We start from the raw sequence: 5,852 nt of genomic DNA, 5'->3' as shown, positions 1-5,852 counted from the left end.
CCCGGTAGCTTGTTTCCTTCCCAGTATAAGAATTGGCTTGGTAGTTTGGTCTGCCCTGTTCCCATGATGCACTGGGCCAGGGTCAGACTAATTTGCATATAGCCAAGTTCTGAGCTGGGATGGTGCAGTGAGCTAAAAAACGGTGATGGATCAAGCCCTGATCTTTGGACTGGGTAAAAGTGGTCTGCTTAATTCAGACACTCTGTTCATCACCACCCCCTTTTCTGAATCATTTTTGTCCACCATAAGCGTGGAAGGGTATACTCAGATGTGAGTCCCTAGCTCATTGCACCATCAGGATTCAAGCAAACCGGGCCGAAGACGGCTGAAATGCCAGAAACCGGTCCCCGGTAGCTTGTTTCCTTCCCAGTATAAGAATTGGCTTGGTAGTTTGGTCTGCCCTGTTCCCATGATGCACTGGGCCAGGGTTAGACTAATTTGCATATAGCCAAGTTCTGAGCTGGGATGGTGCAGTGAGCTAAAAAACGGTGATGGATCAAGCCCTGATCTTTGGACTGGGTAAGAGTGGTCTGCTTAATTCAGGCACTCTGTTCATCACCACCCCCTTTTCTGAATCATTTTTGTCCACCATAAGCGTGGAAGGGTATACTCAGATGTGAGTCCCAAGCTCATTGCACCATCAGGATTCAAGCAAGCCGGGCCGAAGACGGCTGAAATGCCAGAAACTGGTCCCCGGTAGCTTGTTTCCTTCCCAGTATAAGAATTGGCTTGGTAGTTTGGTCTGCCCTGTTCCCATGATGCACTGGGCCAGGGTCAGACTAATTTGCATATAGCCAAGTTCTGAGCTGGGATGGTGCAGTGAGCTAAAAAACGGTGATGGATCAAGCCCTGATCTTTGGACTGGGTAAGAGTGGTCTGCTTAATTCAGACACTCTGTTCATCACCACCCCCTTTTCTGAATCATTTTTGTCCACCATAAGCGTGGAAGGGTATACTCAGATGTGAGTCCCTAGCTCATTGCACCATCAGGATTAATGCAAGCCGGGCCGAAGATGGCTGAAATGCCAGAAACCGGTCCCCGGTAGCTTGTTTCCTTCCCAGTATAAGAATTGGCTTGGTAGTTTGGTCTGCCCTGTTCCCATGATGCACTGGGCCAGGGTCAGACTAATTTGCATATATCCAAGTTCTGAGCTGGGATGGTGCAGTGAGCAATTAAACGGTGATGGATCAAGCCCTGATCTTTGGACTGGGTAAGAGTGGTCTGCTTAATTCAGACACTCTGTTCATCACCACCCCCTTTTCTGAATCATTTTTGTCCACCATAAGCGTGGAAGGGTATACTCAGATGTGAGTCCCTAGCTCATTGCACCACCAGGATTCAAGCAAGCCGGTACGAAGACGGCTGAAATTCCAGAAACCGGTCCCCGGTAGCTTGTTTCCTTCCCAGTATAAGAATTGGCTTGGTAGTTTTGTCTGCCCTGTTCCCATGATGCACTGGGCCAGGGTCAGACTAATTTGCATATAGCCAAGTTCTGAGCTGGGATGGTGCAGTGAGCTAAAAAACGGTGATGGATCAAGCCCTGATCTTTGGACTGGGTAAAAGTGGTCTGCTTAATTCAGACACTCTGTTCATCACCACCCCCTTTTCTGAATCATTTTTGTCCACCATAAGCGTGGAAGGGTATACTCAGATGTGAGTCCCTAGCTCATTGCACCATCAGGATTCAAGCAAGCCGGGCCGAAGACGGCTGAAATGCCAGAAACCGTTCCCCGGTAGCTTGTTTCCTTCCCAGTATAAGAATTGGCTTGGTAGTTTGGTCTGCCCTGTTCCCATGATGCACTGGGCCAGGGTCAGACTAATTTGCATATAGCCAAGTTCTGAGCTGGGATGGTCCAGTGAGCTAAAAAACGGTGATGGATCAAGCCCTGATCTTTGGACTGGGTAAGAGTGGTCTGCTTAATTCAGACACTCTGTTCATCACCACCCCCTTTTCTGAATCATTTTTGTCCACCATAAGCGTGGAAGGGTATACTCAGATGTGAGTCCCTAGCTCATTGCACCATCAGGATTAATGCAAGCCGGGCCGAAGATGGCTGAAATGCCAGAAACCGGTCCCCGGTAGCTTGTTTCCTTCCCAGTATAAGAATTGGCTTGGTAGTTTGGTCTGCCCTGTTCCCATGATGCACTGGGCCAGGGTCAGACTAATTTGCATATAGCCAAGTTCTGAGCTGGGATGGTGCAGTGAGCTAAAAAACGGTGATGGATCAAGCCCTGATCTTTGGACTGGGTAAGAGTGGTCTGCTTAATTCAGACACTCTGTTCATCACCACCCCCTTTTCTGAATCATTTTTGTCCACCATAAGCGTGGAAGAGTATACTCAGATATGAGTCCCTAGCTCATTGCACCATCAGAATTCAAGCAAGCCGGGCCGAACACGGCTGAAATGCCAGAAAACGGTCCCCGGTAGCTTGTTTCCTTCCCAGTATAAGAATTGGCTTGGTAGTTTGGTCTGCCCTGTTCCCATGATGCACTGGGCCAGGGTCAGACTAATTTGCATATAGCCAAGTTCTGAGCTGGGATGGTGCAGTGAGCTAAAAAACGGTGATGGATCAAGCCCTGATCTTTGGACTGGGTAAGAGTGGTCTGCTTAATTCAGACACTCTGTTCATCACCACCCCCTTTTCTGAATCATTTTTGTCCACCATAAGCGTGGAAGGGTATACTCAGATGTGAGTCCCTAGCTCATTGCACCATCAGGATTAATGCAAGCCGGGCCGAAGATGGCTGAAATGCCAGAAACCGGTCCCCGGTAGCTTGTTTCCTTCCCAGTATAAGAATTGGCTTGGTAGTTTGGTCTGCCCTGTTCCCATGATGCACTGGGCCAGGGTCAGACTAATTTGCATATATCCAAGTTCTGAGCTGGGATGGTGCAGTGAGCAATTAAACGGTGATGGATCAAGCCCTGATCTTTGGACTGGGTAAGAGTGGTCTGCTTAATTCAGACACTCTGTTCATCACCACCCCCTTTTCTGAATCATTTTTGTCCACCATAAGCGTGGAAGGGTATTCTCAGATGTGAGTCCCTAGCTCATTGCACCATCAGGATTAATGCAAGCCGGGCCGAAGATGGCTGAAATGCCAGAAACCGGTCCCCGGTAGCTTGTTTCCTTCCCAGTATAAGAATTGGCTTGGTAGTTTGGTCTGCCCTGTTCCCATTATGCACTGGGCCAGGGTCAGACTAATTTGCATATATCCAAATTCTGAGCTGGGATGGTGCAGTGAGCAATTAAACGGTGATGGATCAAGCCCTGATCTTTGGACTGGGTAAGAGTGGTCTGCTTAATTCAGACACTCTGTTCATCACCACCCCCTTTTCTGAATCATTTTTGTCCACCATAAGCGTGGAAGGGTATACTCAGATGTGAGTCCCTAGCTCATTGCACCACCAGGATTCAAGCAAGCCGGTACGAAGACGGCTGAAATGCCAGAAACCGGTCCCTGGTAGCTTGTTTCCTTCCCAGTATAAGAATTGGCTTGGTAGTTTGGTCTGCCCTGTTCCCATGATGCACTGGGCCAGGGTCAGACTAATTTGCATATAGCCAAGTTCTGAGCTGGGATGGTGCAGTGAGCTAAAAAACAGTGATGGATCAAGCCCTGATCTTTGGACTGGGTAAGAGTGGTCTGCTTAATTCAGACACTCTGTTCATCACCACCCCCTTTTCTGAATCATTTTTGTCCACCATAAGCGTGGAAGGGTATACTCAGATGTGAGTCCCTAGCTCATTGCACCACCAGGATTCAAGCAAGCCGGGACGAAGACGGCTGAAATGCCAGAAACCGGTCCCCGGTAGCTTGTTTCCTTCCCAGTATAAGAATTGGCTTGGTAGTTTGGTCTGCCCTGTTCCCATGATGCACTGGGCCAGGGTCAGACTAATTTGCATATATCCAAGTTCTGAGCTGGGATGGTGCAGTGAGCTAAAAAACGGTGATGGATCAAGCCCTGATCTTTGGACTGGGTAAGAGTGGTCTGCTTAATTCAGACACTCTGTTCATCACCACCCCCTTTTTTGAATCATTTTTGTCCACCATAAGCGTGGAAGGGTATTCTCAGATGTGAGTCCCTAGCTCATTGCACCATCAGGATTAATGCAAGCCGGGCCGAAGATGGCTGAAATGCCAGAAACCGGTCCCCGGTAGCTTGTTTCCTTCCCAGTATAAGAATTGGCTTGGTAGTTTGGTCTGCCCTGTTCCCATGATGCACTGGCGTCAATATTTAACAAGGACCCCCTGAGTGCATGGAAATAGAGTTCCTAGACCAGGGAAAAGCAAATAATTTGATATGTATCAATCTAGGCAACAGAGCGTAACGAGAGGTCGAAATGAACTGAGCTAAAACATTGTTTTTTTGTAAAAAAAGAGGAGTTCGATTTTATTCACAAATTATTAAAACACATTGAAATAATAATACACATTTACAATTTACATTAAACACATGTAACTCAATGAATTGAGAATACAAAACAACACTGTTAAAAAGAAGCAAATAATTCAACGAGATGGAAGTTACATAAAATGAACACAATTTTTAAGAGAAAAATGTGGCTAAATTAATCTCTACGCGCGTTTCGGCGAACCAGCGCCTTCTTCTGGAGCAGCCACGATAGTATCTACAAAAAGGGAAATATCATATAAAGAAACATTTATATACAATATTACTCTTGTTGTGTAACATAAAAACACTTCAGAACAATCCAATGTTATTGTAGTAGTCTCAGACTTTCCATTTTGTTTTGACCAAACGTTTTTATATTATAACATTACTATTAAGGATTTCATTTCCTTGCCTTGAAGGTAATCATACAAGCGTAACTGTGGTAGATCATTGAACCCATAATCTTTTATCTGCACTGGTGGTCACAGAAAGAAGACAGTGTCTTATAATCATAGATTGACTATTCCCAATGTTGTAAGTTAAAAGGGTTTTTACATTGGATGGTTAATAAAGGGATTCTGATATTTGTATCTCTCTAGTTGAACCTCTAGCTAGCGTGAACGATGAAGTAGAGAACACTAGAGATGGTCGCAGTTATCAGGAAGTTATCCTAGCAGGACCTAAATAATAGTATGCAATGCATCTATATCGTAAATAGGGTCACTTACTTTAAAAACACGAAATATATTGCTGTACTTCGATGACGCAATCTGGTCTGTACGTCCAACGAGTACCCTTTCTTTTGTTTATGTTATGTAGATATTCTAGACCATAAAGAAACAGTAAATGAACATTTGAGCCCTTATTGTTATAGCCTAGTCTTATGATTTCTTCATGGCCAATACTTAATAGACGAACAAGATTGGTGAATTACCTATTTTAATTGAGGTTTGCAGATGGATATTCCATAAACATTGATGTGATTCGTTGGTCTCGAATGTTGATTTAAATTTCTATATTTCCTAAAGAAATTATAGGATCTTTCAATAAATTCGATCTTTCCACTTTTGATTTTTTAATTTTAACTAAACAATTAGTAAGGATATAGTTTTTTACTTTAGAAGATGAAGGTACCTTAATTAAGGAGTAGGGATTCATTTAGACCCGCCGCCCGGAATTAAAAAGTAGTGGCCGCAGTAATGCGTATTTATGTGAAACTGGAAAGGTATGATCCTCCTGATGTGGGGATAAAAACCGGTCCCCGGTAGCTTGTTTCCTTCCCAGTATAAGAATTGGCTTGGTAGTTTGGTCTGCCCTGTTCCCATGATGCACTGGGCCAGGGTCAGACTAATTTGCATATAGCCAAGTTCTGAGCTGGGATGGTGCAGTGAGCTAAAAAACGGTGATGGATCAAGCCCTGATCTTTGGACTGGGTAAAAGTGGTCTGCTTAATTCAG

At 45.0% G+C, this 5,852-nt stretch overlaps 1 long non-coding RNA gene across 1 annotated transcript; it reads right to left on the bottom strand.

Moving 5' to 3' along the window:
* Positions 1 to 4,420: 4,420 nt before the first annotated feature.
* On the bottom strand, positions 4,421 to 5,627 carry LOC147732802 (uncharacterized). The gene is made up of 4 exons (XR_015308685.1): positions 5,530 to 5,627; positions 5,330 to 5,417; positions 5,124 to 5,219; positions 4,421 to 4,630 (listed from the first exon to the last, which is right to left on the bottom strand). It is a non-coding gene; the product is annotated as an uncharacterized LOC147732802 (long non-coding RNA).
* Positions 5,628 to 5,852: the final 225 nt, after the last annotated feature.

This window comes from Lissotriton vulgaris, chromosome 2_1, assembly GCF_964263255.1.
Source record: "Lissotriton vulgaris chromosome 2_1, aLisVul1.2, whole genome shotgun sequence".
Taxonomy (NCBI): Eukaryota; Metazoa; Chordata; class Amphibia; order Caudata; family Salamandridae; genus Lissotriton; species Lissotriton vulgaris.
Note: the sequence above shows the minus strand (reverse complement) of the source record. Positions and strands in the feature narration are given on the sequence as shown.